General features: G+C 40.0%; 1 protein-coding gene across 4 annotated transcripts in view; it reads left to right on the forward strand.

The window, feature by feature from the left end:
• The window catches only part of LOC121958533 (zinc finger MIZ domain-containing protein 1-like), a 152,438-nt gene that overhangs the window by 2,390 nt on the left and 131,402 nt on the right, over positions 1-18,646 (forward strand). Inside the window, exon 1 of one of the 4 annotated variants that reach the window (XM_042507504.2) lies at positions 2,835-3,036. The exons of 1 other annotated variant lie outside the window; for it this stretch is intronic. The gene's annotated coding sequence lies outside the window, so the exon portion shown is untranslated. Of the gene's footprint in view, positions 1-2,834; positions 3,037-18,646 lie in introns of those variants that run through there. 2 more of the 4 variants (XM_042507502.2, XM_042507503.2) reach the window with 2 other exon arrangements.

The following is an 18,646-nucleotide window of genomic DNA, read 5'->3' on the forward strand; positions in this document are numbered from 1 at the left end:
TTAATTAGTCGGGCTCTTGTTTTGGAGAGGAAGAGACCTCTGGATAATTCTGATCCTGGTAAAAAAAACTCCTGAACAAGAACTCTGAAGGAATTTTAACCAGGAGCATTTTTGACAGGTTGCAATCAGTAAAAATCACCACAACAAGCTACTAAATCCACTTAAATCTCACACACAGTTTCTTGCTTCTTTTTTTATTAAATTCTGTGTTTTTTTTCCCGTTAACGATTGGTCATTGCTCTGTTAGCTCTTTGGTGGGTTTAACTGTGCACTTTTTTAATTCCCAGAAAGGCTGTTTAGCAGAAATATAGCCTGCGTTTGGGGTTCACTGTGACCTTATCCTACAGAACTGATTTAATTCTGTATCTTGAATAATAACACAATTTTTTAATCAAAATCTTTTTTTGTTTGGTTGCAAGTTTTCAGTGTATAAGTATGTAAGTATAGGTATATAGTAGTAAGTATAAGACAAGCACAGCTATACATCAACAGTAGCTGGCATCATTCTATCCAATAAAACATGGATTGAGTAAACATAAATAAAGGTGACAAATAAAGTAAAAAACAAAAAAGTTCAAAAACAATACACAGAAATGTACAAAATAATCCCTCCCCAGTCACTGTCAGTGTACTAGATTTAGTAATAATACACATTTAACAAATAAGAAATTCATTGAAGTTTTTCACAGAAATTAATATTACATATTATAATGAAAATCCAGAAGGCCTGCCGACCCCCCATGATCCCTAGTGGGGGTCAGGACCCCAAGGTTGGGAACCCGTTATCTACATCATGCTTTCGTTTGACTGCTTTTGCCTCATATTCAAACAGGATATTGGCTACAAAAAAAGAGATGTTTTAATTATCAGAAGCCAAAACAGATTTTTACCTTGACTGTGCACTTCAGCAGCAGCAGGCTTTAAACGAAGTTCACTGGTGAGACTTAAATTAGACCAAATCGTTAGTGATTCATGTATAACTTTAGTTTTTGTCCGTTTGCCAGTTTGTTCTTTGTTTGCTACTATATTTTAATATTGTAGCCCATTTATGTTGCACCTTGCAGCAATCACCTATTGAACATGAGGTGACTTTATTGCTTTATTTAACGAACAGCTCAATAAAATTGATGTTTGTTTGGTATCCTAGAATCAAAAGTTCGCATCCTGCATCCCGATGCAACTGCTGTGAATCACAATTACCTCAAATTTTCCAATCTCCGTTAGAGGGGAATGTTCACATTAGCCAATTCGGGGATGGCTTACAAGCGTGGAACAGGCTGAAATCAATGCTTCCTGTCACCTTTTAGCAGGACAAATGGCGCCTATTGTTCCAGCCTATCCCTCCCCCTAAGTTAGACAGCTGGGTTGGATACACAGGCCAGAGAGCAGGGGCTCACCAGCAGAGCAGTGCACTAAAACAAGAGTAAAAACTCCACTCTGACCCTAATCACATCCCAACTTTGAAGAGTCAATCACAGCACTGCAGGGTGGTGTGTTTCTAACTTCTGACATGGGGTGCTTCCAAACAGGCCACAGTGCCGGCAGCAGGTCAGTGTGTGTGTGTGTTTGTCTCTGTGTGTGTGTGTGTGTGTGTGTGTGTGTGTGTGTGTGTGGACTGGAGTCTGGATGCTGCTTGGCACAGTCATGGCTCCTTGACGTCAGCGCTCAGCCCAGACTGCTGCTGCTGCTGCTGCTGATGCCGCTGCTGCTCTCAAACATGTCTTTGTTATTCAGAGCTTTCCATCAGAGAGCGGCGACCTGCAAAACACGGAGGGTGGCGTCAGCTCCGAGGAGGATTACGGGACGGAGGCGCGCGCGTGTGTGTGTGCCATATGCGTCAATGCGCTGGTGTGAGAGGGCTTGCGCGTGTTTGTTTTTGTTTAATAGGCTGTTATATGTTATAGTTTAGATTGATATATTGATGTTCATTTTTATATTCATTATATTCAGATAATGAATCGACAGACCGTACAAACACAGTTCATTTAAATAAGGATTAATTATTATGATTATTATCAATAGTAGTAGTAGTTCCAGTAGTATAAGTAGCACATTATGTCATCATATTTATCAACATCACAATTTCATGATTTTGATATATGACTACTATTTTAATTGTACTTTTATTATTATTATTATTGTTGTTATTAATATTATTACTATTATTATTATGATTATATACTACAATATTTATTAATAGTATTATTTCATGATATTGTTATAAGACTGTTGTTTTTTCAATTATTATTATTATAATTATTATTGTTATTATTATTGATATACTGTATACTAGATTTTTACAGTTTGTGGCATTTAAAAAGAAAATACATTTAATTGTTTTTAATGTTATTATTATTATTATTATTAGTTTATCATTATTATTATCATTATTATTATTATTATTATTATTATTATTATTATTATTATTATTATTATTATTGTTGACTACTAGTAGTAAGTAGTAAATAGCTGTGTCCATATATATTAATATTATTTTTTGGGCGCCATTATTTTAAATTGCAATATATATAACGATTATGTGTTCTTAAATTTGATCAAGAAAGACATGCAACACAAAACGTCCAGCATGCCCATTTTTTCCATTATAATGTGTAAAACCACTTGTGTACTCCCTTTCAAAATCCCCCCAAATTTAATATAATGTCCACACAATGCTATGGACCGGGTCGGAACCGCACTCGGAGCGGGTCTCCCCGGCGGATCCAGTATACCAGATGGCTGCTGAGCCGAGCGACAGTCCGGCTCCGCTCCCGGCTTCCTCCTGACGACTTCTTCTTCGTCTTCTCCGCACACAAAAAAAATCCGCGACACATTTTGTCAGCAGCCACCGAGCATGGGTCCCTTTGGTAATAGAATAGCCAATGTAATTTGACACTTCAACTTACTGCGCTCTCTCCGAGTCTATTCAGTTACTCACCCACTGACGTTGAGCCCATTCTCAGTGGCCGTGAGGGGGGAAGATATTTAAAAACAAGAGCCGAATATTACCGAGGACTTTCTCCGCTTAATAACCCGGTGAGTAACTGCAAACTTGCTTGTTCCCGGTTGCTCGCGCTGCCTGCGAGCCTCTTGTCTCGGGGAAAAGGGTTTTGTTTCCACTTTGGGCTCAGATTGTTTCTCAACAATAGAGTGACCACTTGAACTGGCACCGAGGAGCACGTCGGAGGCTGGAATAATAAACCGCAGCTTTTTATTTACTATCACGCTGCCCTGTGCCGTCGGGATTGAACCGGCGGGCTGTTAAGCAGGTTGTGCATTTCGTTAGTAACAGATGCCGCGTTGATCTCCAAAGCGTTGGGGCTTGGAGGCTACATTGTAGCAGCCTGTGTGCGTTTTGCTTTGCAGAATGAATCATGCCGCGGTGCGCGTGTGTCTGTGTGTGTGCGCGAGGTGCTTTTAGAGGTGTTTTTTTTTTTTTTTTTTTACCTTTTGGCTTTTGATGTGCACATTTTAACGTGGGTTCATCCGTGCTATACATGCAGGCTGCAGAATGACTGTGGAGATGCAGGCAGATTATCCATTACATGTCATGCTAAATGTGTATTAGTGAACTTTGCGAACAACAGCACGTGTGATTAAATATCAATGTATTTATGTCTGGAGTTATACTGCTGCTGTGTAAGCTTCACTAGTTGACTCCCCAAATTCCTGCTGTCTGAATATGGAACCAGTTGGGATTGAGGGGGGCCTCTCATATAGAGCTCATTTTCACTTAGACATCTGTCCAGGAAGCAAAAAGCATGGCCAAGTGGAAAAAGTAAGCTGCCTCCTATAGTCAGTGTAAGAGAGTGTTTCTACTGCGTCTCAAACTCCCAATTTGGGGAGCATCAGGCGAGCACACACACATGTGCAGATGTCTCTTGTTTTCTTCTCTTCCTGTTTTTGTTGTTGCTGAAAAGTTCATTCTCCTGGTTTTGAGCTGTAGCATCCGAATTTGTCCCGCGTATGTAGCACACACAGTTTGGACCTGGCTGCTGGGGTTGTTAAAACTTCTGCTGCTTGTTTACATTTCCATGTCATGTAATGCTGCCTGCAGCTCTCTGAACTGACAGACTTTCCCCGCTAAAACTTTCAGATATGCTCTCAAGATGAAGCTGCCATCTTCACGCACCTGATTACCCAAATCCCTGCACTGTTTAATTCATTCACATGCACTCGATGACACATGTGATTGAGCTCTAAACTCTAAACTTTCCTTCATAGATTAGTTTGGTGTCAGATGTAGGAGGAGGTTTTCTGACCTGTCTCCTCCCTCCCAGTCACCCCACCGATGTGGGGGCCCCCAGGTTGGGTTCCTGAATAACTATGGGGCAGACCCCACCAGGCTGACCTTCTTCTATTCAAGTTGAGGATGTTGAAACACCAGCCGTCAAACAAAAGACACATTGAAACAGAGATCTGCAACCCAGCACGTGTGTCTGGGCACTGAAGTAGACCATTTATCAACTCCCGAGTTTCCTACTGACCAATGAGGAGCACATAAAGGCAGAGTAAAACTGTGAAAGGAGCTGTTTATTCCGACGCAGATTAGCCGGCAAAAAATAGATCCAGAAAACAAAGCTTTTTATTTTTAAATCATATATATTTCAAATCTGTTTTTGTCTGGATTGCAGCCAGCTGTGTGTGTGGCTCTGTGGATTGACAATGGCAACACGTTTGAAGCGCAGGGTGCGAGTTTTTTGCTCTCGCTTTTCCAACCCACCCGATGAGGTGAGAGTAAAGGCGGAAGCTGGAAATGGCTGTGCCACATGGGAAATTATTCAACTCTCAGATCAGAGAGGACACACAAGAGGCCTCATTACCTCCAGCAGTACGCCGGTCAGCCTGTGAGGAGAGCCCGAGTGTCTCAACTAGCTGCTCTTACCTCCTAAAATACTATCTACACGCTGCATCTTTAGCCTTGAAAATACTCCAGAAACACAACAAAGTGTGTCATATTTAAGATAAATGCTGCTTTGATTAGCAGCCTCTTTCTCAACATTGCATGCTTAAATATCTGGCAAACAGGGCTGTTGGATTATGTTTAACAGGGACTCTCAACTTGCTTTGCTTAGGGGCCACTTTTGCAAAATGACAGGAGGCCAGGAGCCAGTTGCAGCAGCACCATACATGTTTCAAGGATTATATGGCATTTCTAGGATTTTAGGATATTTCTAGGATTTTAGCACATTTCTTGGATTTAAGGACATTCCTAGAATTTCAGGATGTTTCTAGCATTTTGGACTATTTATAGGATTTTAGGACATTTCTAGGACTTTAAGGTGTTTCTAGGAATTAAGGACGTTCTTAGGATTTTAGGACATTTCTTGGATTTTGGGACGTCTGAAGGATTTTAGGATGTTTCTAGAATTTTAGGATATTTCTAGGATTTTAGGATGTTTCTTGGAGTTTAGAACATTTTTAGCATTTTGGACTGGACATTTCTTGGATTTTAGGGTGTTTCTAAGAATTAAGGACATTTCTAAGATTTTGGGATGTGTGTAAGATTTAAGGAACTTTCTAAAAATTTTAGGACATTTCTTGGATAGTACGATGATTTTTGGATTTTAGGGCATTCTCCGATTTTTGGACATTTCTCAGATTTTAGATCGTCTTTGGGATTTCACGGCATTTCTCTGATTTTAGGACATTAGGTTGTTAGATAGGACCTCTGTCAAGGGTTCAGGGGATCCTCACCGGCACCTTTTATTAATAAACTCTATTTTGATGCTGTTTCATGCACTTGGGCACTTTATGTATACTTTAAGTACAAAAACAATTCACAGTGTGAATCACTTTATTTTTAATCAGAAAATGGTTGGGGGGCCAGTTGGCACCCTAGCAGGGGCCATATTTGGGGTGTGGGCCGTAAATTGAGTATCACTGGAGTTTAATGTCATAATGTTATTGATTCTTCTTGGGAATTCCACCATGTATGGAGAGCCCTCATAAGCACTCTAACAGGAAAAAGGCGAGCGAGTAAGCAACCGACTGCTCTTCCTCCCGCGGTTAGAGCCTGTGGGAGGTTTGTGTAGGTTTCGCTCAAGGTCTTTTTTTGTGTTGTCTTTGCTCGAGAGAATAAACTCCTGGGATGAATCACCGGGCTTGTGTGGCTATTTCCAATGAGTGAGGAGAGAGCAGGGCAAAGCGTGGAGCCCTCGTACAGAAAGTGTGTCAGTGGGCAAGTGTAGTAACTTAATCATGAGGTTTAGTTTGGTGTCAAACTGCACTTTGTCTTTAATAATCCTGTAAGTGTGTTATATGTCAGCAGTCACAACATGGTGGAGGCTTGTTTTGATGCTGTAAAATCTCTGGCAGTAAGATTGTTTAGAATAATTAGTGGTGGAAACTAAGTTTACTCAAGCACTTTGAGTAAATGTACTGCTTTATACCGCAACATCTCAGAGGGAAATACTGTGGGCTTTGACATTTGTTTTAGAGCTATAGTTACTTTGCAGATAAAGATTTGACATGCAAAGATAATTTCAAATGTCTTGCATGTGTTTTCCAGCCTTTTTGGCTTGTGATCCCTTGTGAAAGAACCAAATGATCCTGCACACTGTTGATTACTTTTAAAGAAACAGTTTTACCAAAAACAGTGTTAACAAAGTGTCTACTGTGATAGACCTTGTGCAGGATTTTTTGGGTCAGTCCACAAGACTTTTTGTAGTACAAGAACTTGTGACCCTTGGACTTGTAAGGATCATAAAATTCAGTCATCAAAAATATTAATAATAAATAAATAATCCAGTGTGGAAAGTAGGGATATTAGTATTTTCTGTGGTTAACCAATTAAGGGCTACATGAAAATTTATTTGGATGGTTATATGTGTCAGTCTGTAGGATAATTTTACCTGTCTCTAGCTTACTGCATTGTGCACCAGCTGAAGGGAGCTAACTAGCTAGCAGCATCAATCATTCAGCGATTACAGCTAATGACGCCTTTTCGATTGAACAGCGTTGCTGCGGAAACATTCTGCCCTCCCTCCAGTCTTCCCCTTGAGTGAAACCTGCTAAAGTTTGAGCTCCAACCCCTTTTAGCATCATTAACTACTGTTAGCTCTCTTAGCACCGTTATCAGAGTCAGCACAGCTACTGGTGCTAACATAGTTAACACAGTTAATAGGCACAGTTCATAGTGACCAAAGGTAACCTTCGCTAACCACTGGAGCAAAACCAACAGAAAATAAATTAAAAAGCAAGACATTTACATTGTAAATATTAAAATTTCTCTAAATGGATAGCACTTTGTAATGCATTGCAGGGCTATTGAAGGTCATCTGCAGGTCCTTAAAAAGTTTTGAAATGTATATTAGTAATTCAATTTTATGTATATTAGGCCTTCAAAGTCATTAAACAGTCTTAATTTTGTATTTTTGAGGTCTTAATTGCCTCAGACATTTTAATCTAAATTAATTTATCCAGCTTTTAATTTATTTTTGTTAAAATGAGTCAACCTCTTCTGCATCAAAGTCCACATTTCTAATGTTATAAATGTTTAAATTTAACACTAAAGCTAACACAGCCTTTTTACTTAGTCCTCTATGCCTAAAACTTAGCTTAACCTTACTCACTTTAATAACCATGCCTCTGCATAAAACCTAACTTTGAACAGGACCACATACATAAACTGCTTGCCTTTATACTTAACCTGCAATTCTTGAATAAGAAAAAGATAATTTTTCAAAAAAATCAGTCTTAAATTTTGTAAAAAATTGTCTTGAAAAAGTCTTAAAAAGTATTACATTTAAGTTTCTGATACTTGTAGACATCCTGATACAGCATTTAAATATTGCTTTTCAGTATGATTTGTTGCTAATGCATCTGTAATTTTACCTGTAATGTTGTATATTTACACTGTTATTTCTAGTTTTACACCAGTAAGGGATCTGAATATTTAATTCACAATAACAAAATGAGCATTTCTCCTGCATCATACCACCGTATTCTTCCCACGTGTTATTCTGCATTCCTCATGAATGCAGAATAACGTGACGATTTGTGACGCTCCACCTCGGTGACACGGAGCTGCAGTAACATGTGTACTGATATCCACTGAGGGGTTTTATGATGGAGAGAATGGCCAGACTGTACCTGTCAGCTTGACTGTTGACTGTTAATATGAAGCTTCTATTTTCAAAACACAGCTCAGGGAAAGGGAATCTGTGTGTGTGTGTGTATGTGTTTGCGTTCGTGCAGAAGGGAGATACAGAGCGAGGCGAGGGATGGGAGAGGTGCTGGGAGTGACGCCAGACCACACATCATTTAATCATGTTAGAGTGTGCAACCACTTTGTGCATATTTTCGGTTGCATTGGTGATAGGAGTTGTTATTGTACAAACTGTACACTCAGAGAGAGAGAGAGCCTGTCAGGAGGAAAGACGGTTTGATGGAGATAAGAAATATAACCTTATTTGAGGTTTTGAGATTTGTCAAAATGGTAGATTAATTTCAGTTTTATGAGCAAAATACGGTAATAAAAGTCAGATTTTTGTTGCAGCTGCTGCTTGTAAAATGTGTGGAGAAATGTGAAGCATCAACATTTGAGACCACTTAAAAGTTGAGCCTGTGGAAGGATGACCATTGTGCATATTAGCATTGGATTTGAACGTGTCCTTTTGGCTTAATCCCACTGTTGACTCGCTTGCTAAGTACTGAGTGTGTTATTTTTGCTCTTTTTAGGGAGCCCCTCTCCGCATAATCTCACTTAATCTAATCTATCCCCCTTTATAATAGACTGGGAGTGATGTGACTTTATAGAAAAAGCTTTAGTGTAGATCCATACCAAACAGACTTGTGTGCCGGCTACTTCCCCAAACCCCTCTGGCAAAGCTCTTGTGAAAATGCAAGTGACCTCTGCGCCCCTTGTTAGTCTGAACAATAGGCCTGCCTCCTCTTACAGCTGCAGCCATGCTGGAGGGGAAGTTAGCCGGAACAGAAAACACACATCTCATGATTAATAGGTCTAAATACTGTATTTTTGGCATGATCCCACGCCTGTTTGGTACTCTGGGAACATTCCTTCTTTATTTTAAATATCAATTATGTGCAGGATTTAGGGCTGCAACTAACAGTATATTTTAATGATTGGCAGTTTTGTCTATATAAGGTAATAAAAAAAAAAAAAAAGATGCAGCCTCGCTGTCAGAATAAATGTTGGCATTATTTTGTATGTGACTGCAAACCAGAGATGCGTTACATTCATTTAATTGATGTTATTACAGAGAAACTTCATGTTTTAACAGTGCTGTGTTTAATGTGTGATAGGATTTGGGCACCAAAACCACTTGGGTTATTATTGTTTTTCAGAGATCATGTCTTGGCTTAAAATACCCAGTTTTTGGGGCACAGTCCCCGCTGTAAATGCAGTGAGGTCTCTGTAAAAACAGCCACTTTTCATGCCACTGTCCTGGTTAAAAGTAACTGCTCTTTGTGCAAGTCGTGGCTAAAAAACACAGCAATTTCTCTGTAAAACATCCAATTTTCATGCAACTATCCCCACAAGAAAAGCAGCAGTGTCTTGGTTAAAAACAACTGCTTTTCATGCCAATATCCTGGCAAAAAAAATGCAGTGACGTCTTGATAAAAAAACAACCACTTTGGTGCCTGTAAGCCACTTGTTAAACAGTAATGGCTCAATAAATCACAACCGGTTTTGTTGTTTGTTGGTCTTGAACTGTAGTTTATATATTATGTATGAAATCAAACGTAACATATTCTTGGTTTGCAGAAATGTACAATACCAACATTTTTTTTCTGGCAAGTTGGCTGTAAATCCTCACATTTAAGATGCTTGGAAGAGCAAATGTCCATTTTTGCTTAGAAAAATACTGAAAATTATCATTTGACTATCAAAGTAGTTGCTGATTATTTTGATAAATGTCCTGCCAATCGGCTGATGGATTAATTGACTAATCATTGCAGCTCTAGCAGGATTTGTTGTGTTCTGGAAGATATGGATGAAACAAGTAGTCAATTAATGAATTGGCCAATTAACAGTCTCTGATTCCAGCTTCTAAAATATGAGGATTTGCTGCTTTTCTTTGTTTATCTCACTGCGAATTGAATGTCACAGGATTTTAGACTGTAAAATGAAGACATCACCACGTGCTCTGAGACATTGTGAATGTTTTAGACTCAAGCTGATGAATTGATGATGAAAGTAATCATTAGTTTCAGCTCTCGTCTCCACTGTACGCAGAATTCTTGTGATTGAAGTTATTTGTGCTCACATTGGCTGTCAAGTTTCCTGAAGATCTGGATGACACGGAAATTAAATCAGAAATTAAAATGCAATTAAAATACACATACTCCACATTTGTTGCCATCAGCAGGGTTTGGACAGGCGAGTTCGACAGCTACATGATAGATATGAAAAAAACTATCCAATCTGTGAGTCTTAACCCACGATGGATATAATTTGCGCTTTTGAGGCCCCCAGCAGTCGCGGACTCATGCATGTTGAATGTGACATGCTGTGAAAAACATACGCAGATGATGTCACAGCACAGCACCTCGGTGTTAAGTGTAAATGAAAGCCTCTGAATCATGAATAACATCCAGCTCCTCCAAAGTCTCGGCTTCTATAAATTAAACAAGGTCCAACCCATGAACCTTGAAGGGTTGTCAAGTCTTGCAGCATGGTGTTGCACGGCAGACGTGTTTCCCTCCAAAGCGTAGACGGAGAAACTAGCAGCTGCTCTGGAAATGTAAAAACGTCTCAAGAGGTGTAATCTCACTATTAAAAAAAATGGGCGCTGGAAAGACTCCTGAGGGGCTCTGAAGCATCACAAAGTCTCTTATGCGCTCTGGAGGTCTTTTTTTTTTTTTAGGAGAGAGAGATCCACACCTCTGATGAGTAATGAAGGTGATTCTGAGCAAGTGGTGGAATTACATTCAACAGAGCCCGCGGGGGTCCATATCTCATTGTTCTCTGACAGGGAAAATTAACTGGGATTTACTAATACACAGGGAACGTTCCCCCCCCCATTCTCTCTCGCTCTCAAAGAAAATGTCTGAGGGTAATCTCTTTCCCCAGCAACACCCCCCCTCCTCCTCCACCAAAAGATGCCTCCCCTACCCCCTCCACTCCACCCCAAACACAAATGTCAAATGCTTTCAACTTTGCTATCAAGATGTAAAAACACAAGCAGATAAAATCCCCAACATGTTGCACCGTTTCTCTTTCGTCTGTTGCCTTATGTCGACACACAAGAGGCTCCGATTTAAATGTTGTTTTGCATTTGTTTTCATTTTGCATAGTCACTGTGACAAAAACCTGAGGTGACCCAAAGTAAAGAGGGCCTCTAGCTTTGAGTTCTTTTCGCAGCACTTGAAAACTTGGTATGTCGCTACTTATGATTTAATATCAGTTAAACATCCAAAAATACATAAATCTGCTTCTTCGGGACTTTTTGCGTGCAGTTTGATCGCATTTGATTGACATAGCGTGTGAAAACAGCCCAACAACTGTCATCAGGTTTGCCTTCAGCCTCTTAAATATGAGGATTTGCTGCTTTTTTCTGTTTTTTATTGCTGAACACTGAATATCTTTGGCTTTTTGATTGAGTAACACGCTATGTGAAGATACTGTATCAACTTGGGCTGTGGAAATTAATGATTGACATTTTTCACTATTCTCTGCTCAGTTAATAGACTTAACAGACGCAATGTGTAATGCCAGCCCGAGGGGGGGCCAGGGGGGCCATGGCCCCACTGATAAAACTACTGCTCCCCCTAGAGAAAACAATTGGAGGTAAACATAACTATCTGTAAGTCCCTGTGGCTCATTTTTTAAGCATGTAGGTAGTAATGCCCACTGAAACAAGACAACTTCAGGCTTTCATTTGTTCCAACCATGTTGGCATAGCTTATCGGGAAGAGACTAAGACAACTGACGATGCCGTTTTTCAGAGGGGTCCGATGAACTCTCAACTCAAGATATCTGGGTGAAAATGGGTTCTATGGGTACCCACAAGTCGCCCCTAAACATGAGACTTGTTCCCAGTTTTGTTCCTTACAATCAATGTACTCCTTCATATTAAAGTCAAAGAACAACTCGCCTATTTGAAATACAATGTATGTACACAACACATTAAAACATAACTGAGTTTTACATTACTCAAAAGTGTCTAAAATAGGCTACACAAAGTCAAGCTTCTATGTTATTGTGTATCTGAGAAGCTCAGGATGACTTTTAGGGGGGAAAGCTAGAAAATGAATAAATAAAAATAATAAAACTCACTCTTAACTAGATTTTTATTATGGTTAGTTTGCTGATTTATTCATTAATTTGACTAAGATGTTCAGTTCATTTTTATGTAGAGTATTTTGTACTTCTGTTCTGTTCTGTCGTTATTAAATCGGTCTTTAAAAATCCAGTATCAGTTGACCTGTTGACTCGACACTACAGTGACTCACTATCGCCTCTCGAGGTACAAGTGGTATTAGACAGGACACCTGGTTAGCATGTTTATTTCAGAAGATATCTGCAACACAATACATAGACGTCTGTGACATAACGCCAAACTGGTACTTCCTCACATTCTGTTGATAATGTTCATTTTTTTGAATGTTTTTAACTAATATTCTGGTAATGTCATATACATTAATCCTTTAATGGACAAAGTTGCTGTTTTTGATTTCTGATTGGTGTGCTGAAATACTTAAAAAAGTAGTGAAAGAGTCATCTTGAAGGGATCAAAACAAAACTGTGCCTAAGTGGTGCCGCAACAGGGTTCATTTCAACCTCATAAATTTACTTAACTTGCCTCATTTTTGCCTCGTTTTTCTCTTTGATACAAACTCTCTTCTTAACAGCAGCAGTTTGAACAGTAGCCGTGTAAGAATTACATGACAGTAATTATCATAATCTATTAACTATTCTTTAATTTTTAAAGTAATTTTCATTATAAAACCTGTGGAAAAAAATCCCATTATAAGTTCCCAGAGCCCAGAGGTGACAGCATCTGTCTATTGAAGTTCAGATTTCTTACTTTTCTCACCTGCTCAAACAAAACAGTCTAACAGATGATGAAGCGCAGACAGCGGGAACACCACACCCACAGCACTCTGTGTGTCAGCTTACACTGCACCTTCAATCTAACACGGTGTCTGTGTGCGGTCGGTTACCCAGGTGCACGCCATGCATCACAGACCAGAGCTGATACACTAACGTGACAGCTGTGGGCAGTGAAAGGAGAGCATGACAGAAGTCTCAGAGCTGGAATACATTAAACCTTTAGCATGATCTGATTGATGCATTGAGGGTCAAAAATCGCACCTTCTCTGTTCTGCGTCTGCCTGTAAACACACAGGCTAAAAACTGATTTCAAATGGAGAATCAGAGTATTTTGAAACTTAATATATGCCCAGGGTTCAAAGGGTTAATAACAAGGTACAGTAGTCAGTGTGTTTTTGAATGACCTGGGCTTTCATGATATAGAATAATATGGCTTGTAGCCACGTGCGACGGCCGTCCCCGCGGTGACTTTAAATAACTCTTCTGTAAACACGTCCTGTCTGTTTCCTAATGTTCCCTCGTCCGGTGGCTGGCGGGTCGTCCCGTCCTCAGAGGCGTCTTCGGGAAATGAACAGAGACGAGATTGTTTCACATATTGTCACACATAGTAATCACAGATATCATAAGAACCACTGCTGCTGATGAATACTAATTAATGGGGAATATTGTTTGGATTTGAGGTTTGGGGTCAAAACAAGGCACATGCTTATGTCTCAGAAACAAACATATTTATAAAAACTTTTACACTAGGGAACCTGTAAATTAATTTCAAATTCTTATTTGGGTGTGTTATTAAATAATATCGAAGGGTGTACAGCAGGCATGTCAAACCGGTCCACAGGGGGGCCGGTGTGGCTGCAGGTTTTGTTTCCAACCAAGTAGCAGCACACCAGACTTGACTCATTTAATCAACTGATCTCCATCTTCAGACAGTTGATTGGTCAAACTGTGTGCTCTTGGTTGGTTGGCACAAAAACCTGCAGCCACACCGGCCCCCCTGTGGACCAGTTTGACATGCCTGGTGTACAGTAAGCGGGCTATTGTTGCGAAATGAACCCCGACAGGGTGATGCAGAGCTTGAATCACCCTGCGAGGGTTCATTTTACAATAGTGACCTGCTCCCTGTACATTATCCTGTGTATTAAATGGCTACTTGCTGAATAAATCGTTAATTCAGCACAAAGTATTGATTTAAAAAAATATACTTCCATCTAAACAACTAAGCATCTATGATCAGAACTAGGTCCATCGCAGCAGACTGCTACTCAGAAATAACAGACCATTGAATGCCAAAATTGAGCAGAATCAACAAAGCCATGTAATAAGATTAAATAATAACCAGTTTATTCTTTTAATTCACTGTACTGTGACTGTAACACTAAAACCTGCTGCAGTGCAACAAGGTCCAACATATGTTGTGGCAGTAAATACAGTCAGCCAGTTCCTTAGTTTGACCAGTGCTCCAAAAAGTTGTAAAAAAATAAATAAATAAAGTTGTCATTCAGATAATTTTTCAGACATTGTTTAAAGAGAGATGTTACATTTCCACTTCCCTCTAAGTCTCCGCTCACCCCGTGTCTGTATCGACTCACAGATCCGGTACAGACAGGACAGTGAGGAAAAACGCAGTAGAACATTAATTGCGTCCCGGAGAAAAACATCCGACTGGGTTGATGACTGTTGTTTTAAGATTATAGCTCAGTGCAATACCAGCTTGCTTTTTTCAGAGGACACTTTTGCAAAAAGACAGAAGGCAAGGGGCCAGTTAATGTTATTTTTTTTATCTCAACATCTGCAAGAGCCAAATCTAGTTGCAGCAGCCCCACACAGTCAGGTGTACTTATGCACTGACTTGTTCCTAGTTATTCGAGGACACTCGGCTTCACCGAGACCACTATTAGGATTCTCCCCTGGCCCCCTTTTTTTTTTTTTTACAAACAAGCTCTATTTTGATGCTTTTTGTGCACTCTGGCACCTTATTTTCATTCATACTACAAAGTAAGAGTGAATCAATATAATTGAATTGTGAAACAGAAAGTAATTGGCAGTCCAGTTGGATGTTAAGTATCATAGTGTGTATGTCGTGAGCGTGTAGTCAAGAGGACTTAATGGAGCTCCATCTTCAAAGTAGTATCCAGCTCTCTTAAGACATCCGTGGCCCTGACGGTAAACAGGTGTTGGCGATCTAAACAAAGAAGAAAACGTGTAGTCCGTGGTGCACAACCTTACCCAGACTCCTCACAACTCTTATTGATCTTCCCCTCGTGCCTAGGCATAACGAAAAGAACATGTATTGCTTTGCGTAGATTCCCTCAGTCAAAAAAGAGCAATAAGCAGAACAGAAATTTAAACTTCTCAATGACCTCTTTTGGATTTTGATTTTGGAACCAGCTCTTATTTGTAACCTGTTCCCGAAGTCCAACCCTAACTGTGAAGTGTTTTCTGGATGTAAACACACAGCGAGACACATATGCAGACACACTTCACACTCCTATTTATAGGTGCAGATTGCATAAGCTCTTTTCTAACAACAGGGCGTTCTCACTTTGTCAGTATCAAACCGAGAAAGAAGCTGTAACTGAGCAGATTATTTTTACACACACATACATTGCACCCCCTACTCCTTCTTGGCAAACGGTGTGTGGCCCAACGGGTCCCACAGCTTACAAAAATGTTGACGGCGGACGCTATTTTTGACCATCTGCTCTAAAAGGAGGGCATGTTTGAGTCACAGACGCTGTGGTGTGAGGCTGCGCCCGTGATGTGCCTGGCATGTGGAGGGAGAGAGGGAGAGGGAGAGGGAGGGAGAGATGGCTCACCCGAGGGCCCAGCATCCTTCGTGTCACCATGGACGTACACAGCGCGCGGCTGGTTTCACTAATGTGTGTTACATTAGCATGAAGGGTGATGGAGGTGGAGGAGGGGGGTGATCCTCCTCATCTTGGATGAAGAACAAGAGAGAAGATACCTGTGTGTGATTTATGGTGCAAACATCATCAGTGAGATGAAATAGTCTGAGGTCAGAAATGTCTCAACAAAAGTGTCTGTCTCATTTCACCTCTCTGTCTCCTCTTTGTCTTGTGCGTGCGCCTGTCTGTGTGTGTGTGTGTGTGTGTGTGTGTGTGTGTGTGTGTGTGTTTGTGTTATTTGTGAGGTAGGAATGTGAAACCTAATCTTGGCCGGCTGGGGGGACTTAGCACAGTGGGTTTCTTTTGGAGAGTTACCCCTATATGTGTTGCCACTTCTCACAGACCCCTTTTCATATTGACACTTTTCTTTGTATCATATTGGCTTTTTATGCCTGTCCTCATGATTCTGTACTTTTAATATATTTCTTCAACAGTGTGTGTGTGCAGATAATCCTCCCGTGAAGTCATTTTTGTCCGCCTTTAAAATCCTTCATATAAAACTCAGCCAGTGCTGTAACATTATTTCAACTTGTTTCTAGCACAAATCAACTTGTTTCAAGCGTTTTTTTGAGAAAATCAGTCTAAAAAAAGTTTGATTTTTCTTGATTCGGCTGCAGCAATCGTCACATTCTCACTATCAACTTGTCAAATATTGACTAGGGTTGCAGCGTTATACCGTGGCATAAAAATGGACTTAATGATGGTAGTGGATGGAGTATGTCACCTTTATTTGAGCTATTTTCAAAAGGGAATCGATTTACACATACTTTTTTTTTTTTTAAATGGTCTCAAGTTTAAATTATAGTATTGAAATATTTCCAGGATTAAGATTTTTAAAAAAAAAACAAATCAAATTCATCTGTTATTTTTAAAAATAATGCTCAAAAGTAGGGTGACTCGTGATTATTTTCTCCATCGATTAATCTCTTCAATATTTTCTTGATTGTCAATGTCAGAAAATAGGGAAAAATCCACTCCAGAGTCCAAGGTGACCTCTGTAATGTCTTGTGTCTTCTGACCAACAGTCCAAAACCAAATGAAATAAAATTTTCTGTAATAGAGGACAAAGGAAATCAGCAAAAGTTCACATTTGAGAAGCCGAAACAAGAGATTTTTTTGGCACTTTAAAAAAAGGTACAACAGCTGCAGATTGATTTTCTGTTGCTGATTGTTTCAGCCCCATTTGAAAGCATCCATCCTTAAAATGTACTCTCAATTAGCTGCCGCTGTTTTTTTAAGAAACACCACACACTGTTGCTCTGTGGTTTCACTCGACCTTCGACGTTTGAGGTCGAATGGCTACATTTTCGGTCGGCAGTTATCCACAAGAGACCCCCTTCATTCAGAAAACAAACTTGCTATCAACACCTTACTACTTCCAGCACTGATAAATACGTGATACTTTGTGGCTTTGTTGTTATTTTTATGGCATCAGCTGGTTGAAGAGCGAATTAAAAAAAAAAAGAAAAAGCAAATCACTGGAGGCTGCGTACACTGCATCCTCTTTGTGTGGCACTTCCATTGGAGGAGGGGGGCGGAGAAGATCATGTGAGCTGTAATTATATTTATGTTGGGTCCCATTCTATCTGTCACAGTAAATTTTTCCTGACTTGTCATATTGTAAATCATTACAGCGGATTAAATGCTGGTTATGAACTCAAAAGGCCGGGAAAGGGCTCCTTTTTTGTCCCTGTGATCGCTGTATTTGTTTGTTTTTGACAAGCTGGTTGTGATGATATTAGCCGTACAGTGTTTCCTGGATGTTTTCAATAAATTTTAATTGGGAGGAGAATGGGTAATGTCACCAGCGTTCGCTTTGAAGAAAAACCCCCTTTTCAAAAGAGCGGGCAGCCTTCCAAGAGAGGAAGAATGCCTCTGAAAAGCCTCCGTGTTTCACAAGCCGTCCTCCACTTTTTGTTTTCTTACTTGTCTGGGATCAAAGACGGCGATGAGCGGAGATGGAAAGTTTGACTGTTTCTGGCAAGTGGTGTCTTTCAAACTGGTGCAGTAAGAAAAAAAATTGATTCATCTCAATCAGATGCTCAGCGCTGAAACAGGACGGACTTGTGATGACTGATGAAAGAGTGATCGCCTCTGCATGCTTCTCATACACTGGCTGTCCAAACTCAGATAGTGATTGAGTGAACACTTGCTTGTAGCAGCTGATATTATTCACCAAAAATCCTAATGATTAGTTCAGTCATTCATTAGTGAGTGGCACGAATTGGCACTCCCAAATCACTGAAAAGATTAGTTCAGAATGAATGAACTTCTCATGCCGCTCGCACTTCCACTGCTCTCACACAACAATGCTATTGTCAGGCTTCATTTTATGCTCCCAATCTGGAAATTTGCAGCAGTTGGACCAGCTTGCAGCAGCAAGTTGTCATACATGTGTTCTACCACCTTGGGCACATTAACCCTGTTTACACCTGGTATTAACATGATCTGACAGCTCTAAGTCTGTCTGTTCACACCTGGCATTAGAAAGCACCTTTCATGCGTCTCAAATGACCACTTGTGATCAGATCTAATTTTTTTGCTCTATTGGAAATTAACACAAACATAATTTCTGTTTGCAAAGACCAAATGCGTTGAGAGATCGTCCATGCGCACACAGTGACAGGACGAAACGCCGAATGAGAGTGAAATTGATGTCGACTTTTTCTTTAATTGTTGCTGGTAAGTGTTTACAAACAGTAACCAACAATCCTGC

The sequence above is a fragment of the Plectropomus leopardus genome, chromosome 19, assembly GCF_026936395.1.
Source record: "Plectropomus leopardus strain MGB_pleo_1.0 chromosome 19, ASM2693639v1, whole genome shotgun sequence".
Lineage (NCBI taxonomy): Eukaryota > Metazoa > Chordata > Actinopteri > Perciformes > Serranidae > Plectropomus > Plectropomus leopardus.